Genomic DNA, 14,316 nt, shown 5'->3' on the forward strand with positions numbered 1-14,316 from the left:
TGGACGTTGCCCGTGCATTGGGGACCGCGAACTGCGGTCCCCAATGCATGGAAAAGCTGCACAACGCTTGTGTGCATGAGGCCTTAAATTTAATTAGAATGTTATTCAAAAAAATTATTTCGTTTTTTTCCTATGTATACATATCGTATGTAAAAAAAAAAATATATATATTCTAGCAAGTAGCTCAGCGCTGCGAATATGTTGCTGTCATTGCAGTTTGTGTCTGGGGATTACGGAAGGACAGAAAAAGTGCTAACTTTTGTATTTCTTCTCTAACCACTTGGTGCTGTGAGATTTCCTGTGTGGTTTAAACGACTTCTGATTGGGGCATCATGGGGAATGTTACACAGAGGAACCTTAGTGGAACTCGAAGTTACACTTTTATAAGACAGAACTGACTTTAGAGCATCGGTCTCGGATTTAATGCAGAAGATATAAGGTAAAGGTAAGTTGGAAATCTTACATTGCTGATTTACACTGGGGAGGAGGTTAAAGTTTCAGCTACTGTCAAAGTGAGAACTGAATGGGGAACATACATCTCGCTGCTGGCTGTTTACATAGCAAAATGGGTGATGGGCATTGTGAATGGCGAATATTTCATAGACTGATAATCACAATGAAAATAAAGTGCCTATAAAGTCATAGCCAGTGTATGTTTTTTCGATACGACGTTTCAGATTTGGATTGCTGTAGCAGTTATAAAATCCCACAATCTGTACCCACAATCCTGTAGAAATAATATACGGTATATATTTCATTGTGGGCTGATAATCTGACCATTGTGGGAACTGCTATTCCACAATAGAAGAAGCTGAACTGGTGAGGACGACGCAGGCCGGTGAATTTTCAGAGGAACGATGAGTGACTTGGAAGAGTACATTCCATTTTTATTTTGGGTGCGACCACACAGTCCGGTTTCCTGGTGCAGTTATGGAAGCTAAAACCAGGAGTGAATTCAAGAATGAGGAGAAGTCGTATCAGCCCTGTACATTTTCTCCCCTATTGTAATCCTGATTTTGCCTTCTAAAACTGCATGTAGAAACCTGACTGCCGGCATTTTGATATGTTCAGACGCGGCAGATTTGTTGTAGAAATTCCCATCCGTACAGCGGAGCAGAGTTGTTTCATCGGTAAGCACATAGGGGGAGATTTATCAAACTGGTGTAAAGTAGAAGCGGCTTAGTTGTCCATAGCAACCAAATCAGATTCCACCTTTTGATAAATGAAAGATGGAATCTGATTGGTTGCTATGGGTAACTAAGCCGCTTCTACTTTACACCAGTTTGATAAATCTCCCCCATAGAGTTCTGTAAGCCTCATTAAGATGAATGGGACAGGGGCAGAAATTTCAGCAACAACACTGACGCATAGTAACATATACCCTTGAGGGTATGTTGACATGTGGCAGATTTGCCACATGCAATGGATTTTTTTGTGATAAGTCTGCAGCATTGTATAGTACCAGCAATGTAAATAATATTTTAAGGAATCTCATTCACACACTGCAAAAAGAAATACAAAGGGGAAAAAAGCATAAATTGAACTGTGGCGCAGAATTAAACCCTTTCAGGACACAGCCTAAATTTATTTTTTCATTTTTGTTTTTTCTTCACCGCCTTCTGACAAAATTCTTTGTGGGGTGAAAATGGAAAGAAAATGGCAATTCCGCCTAGGCTTTTTGAGTTTTGCTTTTAAGGCATTTACTGTGTGCTAAAAATGACATGACAACCTTATTCTGCCAGTACACTTACAGCAATAACACATTTATATAGTTTTTATTATGTTTTACAATTTTTTAAAATAAAATTCTTTGAAAAAAACTATTTCACCATCATATTCTGACAACCATAGCTTTTTTTTATTTTATTTCTGTCTATAGTATTGTTTAAGTGCTTGTTTTTTGTGGGGGTAATGTAGTTTTTAATAATACCATTTTGGGGTGCATATGACATTTTAATCACATTTTAGTTAAGTTTTTTTTGGGAGGCAAGGTGACCAAAAATGGTGATTCGTGAGGCTTTTTTTTCCATTTCAGTATATACTGAACAGGAAAAATGTATTTATATTTGGATGTTTTCGGATGCGGTGATTAGAGATGAGCGAATTTCATATTTTGAAATTCGTTTACTGGTAAAAAGTGAATTGAGTTATGGATTCTGTTACCAAGGACCAGAGCGCAATTCTATGACGAAATGCATAACGGAATGCCTTTAGAGGCATTTCGTTATTCTTTCCATCATAATAGAAGTCTATGGGCTGCAAAATAGATCTGTTCCGTTTCCATTATGCAGGGGGGGGGGGGGAGAACAGGCGCAATGGGTTCCAAATACCATCAGCCACCATGTGGGATGTTGGAAGTGGCAAAAGAGGGGGAAGGCAATTTATATAAAATATAAAATAACCCATCAAATTAGATTCTTAATCATGGGGAGAGCAGGGTTCTCCTGCAATATTCAAAGATTACCAAATGGCCAGAAATACACCACTAAGGTACCAAAGACAGAGTGGGGGAATAAGGAGCCTCCGTCACATAACGTGACAAGTGCAACCTTGCCCATGAGAAGACATCAGGGAGTGACACCCACAAACAGTGAATATTAGATATGAGCGAAGTATTGGAAAATTCAATTACTTCGTCACAAAGCACATTACAAGATGGGTGCGGCCGGCCTGTCGCGAGCAAATGGTGAGGTATGATTTTTTTGTGTTTTTTAAACTATTTTATGTAAAATCAATTCGCTACCATGAAGCACGAGGAAATTCTGAAAATTTATCCTGAAATTCGTATCGAATTCCACTTTGTCAGGTTTGCTTCGATCAACAGTAATGAATATATAATCTATGAGCAATGTAAACTGTAAAACCTTGTGATCATCTCTTTTCCCTTAGTTTCACACTCACAAAATTCTTCATTATCATTTCCTAAATTTTTATGTCACTTTCTCTTTCTTGTTGATTGGGAATCCCCCAGTATTTCACACTCTTCGTGTATATTACGAAGGGTTTAGTCCAGACCCCTTCCTAAACAATGGGCCTTTTAGCACCCTGTACTTTGTCTGAGGATTTTTAATATATTCCTAAAGGTGTACCTTAAGGGGTTAGATAAGGATTTTACTTTTAATGACCCATCCTCAGCATAGGACATCAATATCTGAACCATGGGGATCTGCCACCCTAGTAGAAATGCTCCCATTTAAAAAATAAAAAAAATATAATGCTTTGGTATGATTCTGCATTTACTGCATACGTATACATAACTTGTGTGTAATTTGTGATTACACACAAGAACTCCCACTACATTACCAGTAATCAAGCTCCAACCCAGGTGCCCTTTAGCACAGGGCTGTCTACGGTAAAAAGGGAAAATACAGTGCATAATTAAAAATTCATCTCAACGTTATTTTGTGAAGGGGCCCAGCATTTAAAAAAATAATTAATAGAGATGAGGGAATCGATTTTAAACTAATTGGATCCAACACAAATTTTGTAAAAATTCCAGTTGCATCCAAATCCAAGTTTATATTGATTTGGGTGAATTTAGTAGAGGAGTGCTGTTTGAAGTATCTGAGGTGCCACTTCATTATTTGCCTGCATGCTGTCTACATAGTATGAGCAGTGCAGTGTTCTCATAGCTTCGTCTTCTTCAAATACACTAAAGCAATAGTCCATGCAAAAAATCACTCATACGAATTTAATGGGTCAGTGGCCCGTCCAGATGCTGTCCGTTCTAAACCGAGACAGCACTCAGACGGGAAAATCATTAATCTGAATACAGTGCCCCTTTTGGAGTGGCACAGTCTGTGCCATCACTGTGTAGTAATCATTTGGAGTGGTGGGGGAAGTACTTCACTCCATATCATACTTGTACAACATGTCATTGTGCGTAAAGGAGTTAAGAAATAAAGAAGTTGGCAGAGAAGTTGGATCTATATACGTTAAAAAAATCTGGTCCGGGCTGAACATTCAGTTAACAGTCTCAAAATATTTTTGGTAATTTCCTTGTATGTATTATGGCTGCTGGCCAAAAGAATTCCTTGTGATAGGTCTTGTGGTATGTGTGTCATATTGTTTTGGAACATTCCTGGATATTGTGGAGGCCACATGCAGGCAAGCCAATGGACAGTGGTCATTGACTGCCATGGGTGGACATGGCTTGGACACATGCAGCCAGCCCGTCTGGTGGTACCCTTAGTGACCAGCAACAACTACAGGCCAAATCTGTAGAAACAATTGTCTGGTAAAACACATTCAAAACTCATTCGTAATTGTCGAACTGTCACTCACTTTTCTGGAGGCTGAATGGTTAGGACATGCAGGAATGTGATGTTTGTCATTTTATTTACTTAGAAGGTGTTTGTTCCATTTTTGATCACTACATGTAAAGATCTGGTAATTTTCATAGAAATGATTAATGGACTGTGAAACACTAAGTAATCAGACACCTGGATCTGTGATATTAACCACAATTTCCTGTGAAACGTGTATGCATCTGATTACGATATTATATGCAGTGCAGCAGGTGTTCTTATGTTTTTGGCATACATAGATGATAGATATAGAGATAGATCGATAAACAGAGATAACTACATAGACAGACAGACAGATAGAACCTAATTAATCTAAATGGTAATCTTATTATAAAATGTTAATGAAGTCCCATTCCATTCTACTTAATGGGCATCTGTCACACAGATTTGTACCTATGAAACTGGCTGACCTGTTGCATGTGTGCTTGGCAGCTGAAGGCATCTATGTTGGTCCCATGTTTTCTCCGCTTTGCTGAGAAAAATGAAGTTTTAATATATGCAAATGCACATCTAGGAGCAACAGTGGTGTTGTCATTATACCTAGACGCTCTGCTCTCTCTGCAACTGCCGCACCCTCTGCGCTGCGATTGACAGGGCCAGGTGTGATGACATTTTCATTGCCTGGCCTTGTCAAAGTGTAGCGAAAGAAACACTTGCAGAGAGAGCAGAGCCTCTAGGCATAACTGCAACACTAGATTCTCCTAGAGACTCATTTGCATACATTTAAACATAATTTTTCTCAGCATTGCAGGCATATGAGAACACGGGACCAACACAGATGCCTTCAGCTGCCAAGTGCACATGACACAGGTCAGCCAGTGTCATAGGTACCGTATTTTTCGCCCTATAAGACACACCGGCCCATAAGACGCACCTAGGTTTTTAAGGAGGAAAAAATAAAATATAAGAATTTGAACCAAAAGGTGTGCCTAATGGTGTTATGTGGGATCTGGGGATGGCACTGTTATGGGGGAGTTGGTGGATGGCATTGTTATGGGGGTCTGTGGATGGCACGGTTATGGGGATCTGTGGATGGCACTGTTATAGGGGTCCGTGGATGGCACTGTTATGGGGGTCCGTGGATGGCACGGTTATGGGGATCTGTGGATGGCACGGTTATGGGGATCTGTGGATGGCACGGTTATGGGGGGCACTGTGGATGGCACTTTTATTGGGGACTGTGGATGGCACTGTTATTGGGGACTGTGGATGGCACTGTTATTGGGGACTGTGGATGGCACTGTTATGGGGGATCTGTTGATGACACATAAATAGCATTTTACGCTATGTGTCATCCACAGACCCCCATAACAGTGCCATCCATAGAATGACCCCCAATAGGGATGAGGGGCCGGCATCCAGCTCTGTAACTACAGCGGGCCCGGTGCAGTCACTGTATTCTGCTACACCGGGCCCGCTCACTGTAGGAGTCCTAACTGCAGGCAATGCTAACAGTAGTCTTTTATGCAGCCTGTACTTACGATACTAACTTTCCGGCAGGCAGCGGGCAGGAGGCTGAACTGGCGGGCGGGCGCTTACAACGTAACTCACTATGTCACGCGCCGGCTCTCCCTTCTTCATTAATAAAGTGGGCGGAGCCGGCGCGTGACATAGTGAGTTACGTTGTAAGCGCCCGCCCGCCAGTTCAGCCTCCTGCCCGCTGCCTGCTGGAAAGTTAGTATCGTAAGTACAGGCTGCATAAAAGACTACTGTTAGCATTGCCTGCAGTTAGGATTCCTACAGTGAGCGGGCCCGGTGTAGCAGAATACAGTGACTGCACCGGGCCCGCTGTAGTTACAGAGCTGGATGCCAGCCCCTCCTCCCTCATCCATGCCTACTAATACACCCGCCACCGCGCTGCGCAGCATGCGGTCGGCGGTATACAAACTCAAGTATTTGCCACATAAGATGCACTGCCTTTCCCCCCCCCCCCCCCCAATTTTGGGGGGGAAAAAGTGCGTCTTATAGGGCGAAAAATACAGTACTAATCTGCTGACAGATGTCCTTTAAGTAACAAAAACCACCCATAAATGAGCCCATTTTAGGAAATACACCCCTCAAATTATTCAAAGCTGATTTTACGTTGTTAACTCTTTAGGTGTTTCACAACAATCAAAGGAATATGGAGATGACATGTAAAAATTTTTACACTTTTTGCATATTTTTTATTTTAATCCATGTTTTTCTTGTAATACTGTAAGGGTTAACAGCAAAACAAACTACAATATATATTACCCTGATTCTGCAGTTTACAGAAACACCTTATTTATGCTCCTAAACTGCTGTATGGGCACACTATTAGGGAAGGAGGGAGGAAGGGAAGGAGTGCCATATGGTTTTTTGTTGCCATGTTACATTTGAAGAGACCCCGAGGTACCCCTACATTAGAAACGCCCCCCCCCCCCCCCAAAAAAAAAGTAACACCATTTTGGAAACTAAGCCCCTTAAGGAATTTATTGGGGTTTGTACTGTATACAGATTGTACACAGGCATTTTTCATAGAATTTAGAAACACTTGGTTGTCAAAATGAAAAATTTCATTTCTTCCAAAAAATGTTGTATAAGCCGCACATTTTTCATTTTCACAAGGGGTAAAAAGTTGAAAAAGTAGCCCACAATTTGTTACCCATTTTCTTCTGAACATGTCAATACCCCATATGTGGTCATAAGAACTGTTGTTTGGGCACACTGCAGGGCTCAGAAGAGAAGGAGCGCCATATGGTTTTTAGAGCAGAGATTTTGCTGGAATGGTTCTGGAACACCATGTTGCATTTAAAGAGACCTTGAGTTACCCCTGCAGTGGAAACTCCCTAAAAATGATCCCATTTTGGAAACTACACCCCTCAATAAATGTATTGAGGGGTATAGTGAGTGCTTTGACCCCACAGGCATTTCATAGAATTGAGAAACACTTGTTTGGAAAATGAAAAATTATATTTTGTCCAATAAAAAGTTGCTTTCATTTTCACAAGGAATAACAGGAGAGAAAGCAGCCCACAATTTGTTAGACATTTCCTCCTGAATACACTTATATGTGGTCGTAAACTGCTGTTCAAAAGAGAAAGAGCACCATGTGCATTTGAGGCTTAGTTTGGTCATTTATACAGCACTAGCCGGCAACTGCAGAGGCTCTGAGGTTAAAAAAAAAAGAAGAAGTTAACACATTTTAGAAAACACACCCATTACACACATTTATTTACCAAAGTGTATAATGAGCATTTTGTGCTAAATGCTACGAAAAGCAGAGCTGCTGCCTTCTCGAACAGCTTACCCTGGGTTCACACCTGAGCATTCGCGATGGAGCACTCTGTATGCGCGATTGTACCGGCGTTTGCAATCGCGCATACAGAGACAAGCGAACGCCCATTGTCGCGCGTTCCCGAAAGTCTATGTACGGGAACGCGTGAAAAAACGCCCCAAAGAAGCTCAAGAACTTTTTTGAGCGTAGGGCATTTTTCAGCACGTTCAAACGCGCTGTAAAATGCTCAAGTGTGAACCAGGGCCATAGGGAAGCATTGGTTTTCATGTGTTGAGCGTTTTACAGTGCGTTTGAACGCGCTGTAAAACGCTCAGGTGTGAACCAGGGCTTATCGGCGGGGTCCTGGGTGTCAGACTCCCACAGATCAGATACTGATGACCTATCCAGAAGATAGATCATCAGTATAAAAATCTCAGAAAACCTCCTTTAATATACAGTTTGTGACCCCCTTCTCCACAGAAAATGACACTCAAACTTATAGTTCCTATAACCAGTCATCAAACTTTGAGGGACTGTGCTGTAATTTAAAGGGGATTTGTCAGCTCTCTTTGCATGCCTGCTTTATTACCTACTTATACTCTCCATGAAATAAGAATTCTGGGTCATCTTTTCTTCAAACTCTATGTTGGGATGTTCCTCTGTAATTCCACCTAGAATCGTATGACTAAGTTGGCAACTGGGTGTTACAATTGCTCTTGTCAATAAGTTATATCCCTATTTTTTCAGTGGATTCAAAGATTGTAAGGTTAAGTTAGGGTACTTTCACACTTGCGGCAGAGGATTCCGGCAGGCAGTTCCGTTGCCGGAACTGCCTGCCGGATCCATCAAAATGTATTCAAACTGATGGCATTTGTCATACGGATCAGGATCCTGATCTGTATGACAAATTCATTAAAATGCCGGATCCGTCTCTCCGGTGTCATCCGGAAAAACAGATCCGGCATTCATTTTTTTTCTAATTTTTTCCGATCTGAACATGCGCAGACCGCAATGCCGGATCCGTTTTGCCGGGGCCGTATCCAGCATTAATGCAAAATGGGAAAAAATGCCGGATCCGGCATTCCGGCAAGTGCTCCGGAATTTTGGACGGAGATAAAACCGCAGCATGCTGCGGTATTATCTCCGTCCTGAAAAGGCCAAAAGACTGAACTGAAGACATCCTGATGCATCCTGAGCAGATTGCTCTCCATTAAGAATGCATTAGGATAAAACTGATCAGTTCTTTTTTCCGGTATTGAGCCGCTAGGACGAAACTCTATGCCGGAAAAGAATAACGCTAGTGTGAAAGTACCCTTAATATATATTTAAATAAAATTGTTAAATAAATATAGTTTAAATACTTGAATGAGGTTGTGACATAAAGGGGCTTTCCAAGTTTAATTCAAAATCACCCATCAACAGTAAATGTACTAAAATAACAAAAGTGATACCATTTTCTCCCCTGCCATATCTGCAACGAGCCCTGGAAAAGCGGGCGTGGAGGAAGGGAGTGGTAGTGGCCCTGATGAAGTGTTATGTCATGGTGCTCTCCCTCAGGCCTTTGCTTCCCGGGGATTGGTGCAGGGGAAATATAGTACTGAAAAATGAGACCAGAATTAAACGTAACAAAGCCCAAAAAGTGCAACACAAAACTTCAAATACATTCAGTAGCGGTAGTTTTTAAAGTACAAAACTCTAGCACCGATAAGGATTATAGAGGCAGGTTGGATGGTGGAACTTTAGCACTTAGGTGTTGCTGGCCTAGTAGTGTTCTGAGTGACGGGTGTCTTGGCTGTAGACCCTCACCTTTCAGCAGTGTCTTTCATGCTGGCTGTAACAGTTCACTTTGCTGTCTAGTCACTTCACTTGAGAGTGGATCTCTCTGGAGAATTCTATTAGGGAGCAGGAGCTCTGCAGTGTGCTTCCTTTCCCCTCTGTCTCTGGCAAAGAACTCCCCCTCTTGGCACAAAGTAGGACCAGCCCACTCCTACCAAGAGGGGAGGAACAGGATGATTAGCCGTTTCTTGCTGGAACAAATGCATAGAAGCAGAAGCATACAATAAAATACATAACATTTTATTACAAAACTATTTACAATTGTAGTATCTCCAGGTCTGGGGAACTACACATCCACTGTTGCACTCCAGTTCTACCGTGATGACGTCATCTCCTGGCTGCAGCGGTAACGTCCTATACACACTACGTCACCTTTAGTTAATCTTTGGCCTTGGCAGTATACAGCCAGTGACATAGTGTGTATGGGACTTAACCACTGCAGCCAGGTAAACAAACACCAGCGGATAGGATGAGAGCATAGTGCAGCCAGCAGCAGAGGAGAAGAAGGGTGAGCTTGAATTCTTCTGTTATTTTAGTAAATGTATTGTTGCTGGAAGAGTTTTAATTGAACTTGGACAACCCCTTTAACGTGTCCCCAGGATACGGGATGTGTGTCTGATCAGTGAGGGTGCAACAGCTGAGAATAAGGGACCCCCTCCCATATGAATAGAACGGTATTCAATAATGTGCACTGCTGCTCTATTCATCTGTATTGGGCTGCCAAATATAACTGAGCTTCGACAGCCCCATAGAGATGAATGGAACAGCAGTGTGCATGCTAATACATAGCGGGTGCAGAACCCCCTGTTCTCATGATCAGTCCCACCAAAAATACACTTGTTGATGATGGATCCTGAGGATCAATAAAATCTAAACCCCTTTAAGTGGGTATATGAACCCTTTCAGGACCTTGCGATGTTAATTTTTTACTCTCGATCTTCCCAGAACCATAACTTTTTTATTTTTCCCATTCATACACAGTAGCTGTATGAGGGCTTGTTTTATACTGAACAAGTTGTACTTTCTAATGGCGCTATTTACTGTTGCATACAATGTACTGAGATGGTGGAAACACAATTCCAAATGGGGCGGAATTGGGGGGAAAAAGTCAGATGTGTGCTATCGGCATCCGTAAGGCCATTCAGCAAATTATAGAACATGTCCTACAATCGGGCTCGTGGACAGTACAGGATGCACATGGCTTGTATCCGTATTTTGCAGGCCACGAAGCGACAAAGGCCGCGTGCATAAGCACTTAGTTGCAGGTTTTATTCACATACAGCAACCTGCAGCTTTCCATTAAATACCTGTTTTTATTTTTCCGTGCGTAAGCTCTGAAAGGCTAGACTGTATGCAACATAAAGGGTTTCAATGTCAGTGCTGTCTATAATTATCATTAGACGTTTCCTCAAAAACCATGATTATTTGGCACCATATGGTATACACGACTATGCAATCAGTTGGCAGCTTTCCCAAATGTTTTTAAGTTAATATTTGGAGGCATCCCATTCTCTGTATTACATACTGTAGCTGGAAGATTGAAAATACTGTACAAATCGGAAGAATATGGTGTGAAATGTCTGAAAGCACAGAGGGGGAGGGGAGAGCTACAAGCCCCAGATACAGGAGGATGAGCTATGCAGATTGCTGATTGTTGCACTCCATTGCATTCACATAACTGCTTGTCAGTTCCTATGTAAAACAGCAGTAATGAGAAATCCATTCAGCCAACTGATTTAACATTTAGGTCCTTCTAAACTGTGTGAAATCTGAGGGGCGGCTTCAGATAAATGAGATTCTTTATTTCTGACTGTAAAAGATGCACATTTGCGTTCTCCAGCTAGTCCCCATCTACTGTACATCCTCTAGCTTTTTGTCTCACATTTGAAGTGCATTTTCCCCCAAAGTTAAAGGGGTTTTCCGAGATATAAATACTGATGACCTCTCCTCTGGATAGGTCTTTAGTAGATATGAGTGAATCGAACCCACCGAAGTGGAATACGATCCGAATTTCTGAATAAATTTTATTCGCTGCAAAGCCTCGTGGTAGCGAATCGATTTAACCTGAAATAGTGTAAAAAAATAATAAAAAATCATACTTACCACCTCCATTTGCTCGCGACGGGCCGGATGCCGCCATCTTGATTGAAGATCTCGGCCGAAATCCCGTGTGCCGTGACGTATGACGCCACTACGCCAGCAGGCGTGATGATGTCATCTCGGGCCGCTCGAGATTTCGCACCAGATCTTCAAGTAAGATGGCTGCCGCCGGCCCGTCACGAGCAAATGGAGGTGGTAAGTTTGATTACATATTTTTTTATGTTAATTTTATACAGTTTTTACACTCAGCTTTTACATGTATGAAGGCGGCATCTCAGGGGTACATTTCACCCGCTACTTGCAAAAAAAATTGCATCGTGACAAAGTAATTCATTACGAAGCAAATTTTTTTGTAACATTCGCGAAGCAGCCAAATCAAAATTTCTTATCTCTAGTCATCAGTATGTTATGGCGGGGCTCCGACGCCCAGGATTTCAGCCGATCAGCTGTTTGAGAAGGTGGTGCTTGCAGTAGCTTTTCCCTAGGCCATGTGATGGCACGTTTATCGGTCATGTAGACTAGGCTCAGCTCGGCCCTATAGAATTGAATGGGGCTGAGCTGCGATACTAAGCACAGCCACTATACTATGTACGGCGCTGTACATGGTGAGAAGAGAGAAGGGCTCACAGCGCCGGTGCCTTCTCAAACAGCTGATCGGGAGGGGTCCCGGGTGTCAGACCCCAACTGATCAGATACTGATGACCTATCCAGAAGATAAGTCATTCGTATTTCAGTTTCGGAAAACCCTTGTAATGGGGTGTTCCTGCGGCATAAACTGTTTTTTAAATAGGTGGGTTTAAAAGAAATATGTACAGTAGCATTACTGATCCTCACTTATCCCCAGCTGCTGCCATTGGGGACCCACTGGGTCCCCAATGCTCTTCCCTCTTGGTCCCGATTGGACAATTTTTCTTTTTTCTGGGCAACTTATCCCAAAATCACAGACACCCAACATTGTTTACGGACAAATCGGAAAGCCATAATGAATGATAAAGTGAATAAATAATGCATGGCTATAGCTCAATGTACTGATAAAAACGCATTACCAGCATTTATTGTGAGCTGCCTAGTAGAGATGAGCGAATTTCTAAAAAATTCGATTCGTCCGGTTTGCCGAATTTTCCGAAATAATTTGCTTTGATCCGAATATATTCACGACGAATCGCAATAAAAAAAAGTCTATTTCCGAGCTGCATAGAGCCTTTATATGGGTGTAGAACACTGTGCCTTGCAGTAACACGCATAGGGAGTCTGCTTTGGTAGTGAAATAATAGTATCAGTCTATATGACATGCAGATGACAGGCGTCGCTCTTAGAATCACTGCACACTTCACTTATTTGGGACCGTCACGGGGCCAAGACTGACCAAATAACTTAAGTATTAACTCAGCCTTACAGGTCGATGTTAGCGCCAAGAAGAACCGTTCTCCTTTTACACCGTTGTCAGCTGATTCCACATAGATGTCTACAGAACCTGTTCTATTAAATGCTTATACAAGTAGAGCCCCCCCCCCTCCCCCTCCCGACAGAGTGGAGAGGGTGTCAGCAGTAAGTTTGTGTTGACATCGCTGATTATTTTGCCCTTCCTCTGATCCGTCAGAACAATAACCCCCAAAGAACAGATCATGTCTGGGGAGCATACGCTTCCACTCGGTCAGTATTTGCTCAGTAATCCATGAGTATTGGTAATGAAAAAAAAACAGGAGTGGATCTAAAACAGAGATGACATGTAAAGGTAATATTTGCATGTCTTCTGTGTTTTGTACCCACTCCTGCTTTTGGCTACCAATTCTGATGCGATTATACAGGCCTTACAGCTGCTACACAGACAGGATCCGTTGTGCGTCTCATTTTTCGTCCAAACAAGGACAATAGCGACCCCGTCATAGAGTGGGAAGGGTGGTAACAGCATGAGAAGTCCACAGAGTGGCCCTATGACATAGTGGTGAGGTTGAAGCAACATGGGGAGACCACGAAGTGGCACAATGATAGGGTCTGGAGGTGGCGGAAGTATCAGGAGGCCACAGAGTGTCACGGTGACATAGTGTGGAGATGGCAGCAACAGCGGTATGATACCACAGAGTGGCAAGGTGAAATAGTGTGGACATGGCAGCATCAGGAGACTACAAAGTGGCACGGTGACATAGTGTGGAGATGGCAGCATCAGGAGGCCACAGAGTGGCATGATGACATAGTGCGGACATGGCAGCAACAGCAGCAGCATGATACCACAGAGTGGCAGGGTGACATAGTGTGGAGATGGATGATCTAATCTGATGCATCAAGCAATGGTGGGTGGAAATCCTGGCTGATTCACGCCTGATTCATCTCGACAAAGTTCTGGTTACTCACGGTTATGTCGTCCCTGGGCAGGCTCGCATAAGTGAAAAGGAGAATTGCACAAGGATTCTCTGGGGCACACTCTGGTGTAAGGGACCCTGGCCAGATGGTGGTTTGAGGTGCCCTTGGTGGTCTATATTAATGTGCCAGTGGCAAGGTCCCTTGTAGTCGTGACACCAGTACCTTTTGTACAACCATTCACTATAGTGTTAATAGAGGAACTGAGTCTGAGGCAAGCAGGGCGAAACTCGAAATGGCACTTTTCTGATGAAAGGGAGATGCAAATCCTCAATGAAGTACAGGCTCTTGTAATACATAAGAAAACTACTGCTCGGAGTAGGCTGGTAATAATGAAAGTCTTACACTAGTAACAACTCCGGCCTGAACCTAATCCTTGAATAAAAAGGTGCTTTTCTGAATCCTGAAACTTCTATTCCAATGTTGTTCTGACAGTTGGCCTGATTGTCCTCAGGATTTGAAATGGAGATGTAGATG

At 42.6% G+C, this 14,316-nt stretch overlaps 1 protein-coding gene across 8 annotated transcripts in view; it reads left to right on the top strand.

Moving 5' to 3' along the window:
* The first annotated feature begins 299 nt into the window (after positions 1-299).
* Positions 300-14,316, top strand: part of GRAP2 (GRB2 related adaptor protein 2) — a 281,374-nt gene continuing 267,357 nt past the window's right edge. For 2 of the 8 annotated variants that reach the window (XM_044302035.1, XM_044302036.1), the window contains exon 1: positions 301-445. The gene's annotated coding sequence lies outside the window, so the exon portion shown is untranslated. Of the gene's footprint in view, positions 446-14,316 lie in introns of all 8 variants that reach the window. The other 6 variants (XM_044302038.1, XM_044302037.1, XM_044302040.1 and 3 more) reach the window with 6 other exon arrangements.

The sequence above is a fragment of the Bufo gargarizans genome, chromosome 7 (assembly GCF_014858855.1).
Source record: "Bufo gargarizans isolate SCDJY-AF-19 chromosome 7, ASM1485885v1, whole genome shotgun sequence".
Classification (NCBI taxonomy): domain Eukaryota; kingdom Metazoa; phylum Chordata; class Amphibia; order Anura; family Bufonidae; genus Bufo; species Bufo gargarizans.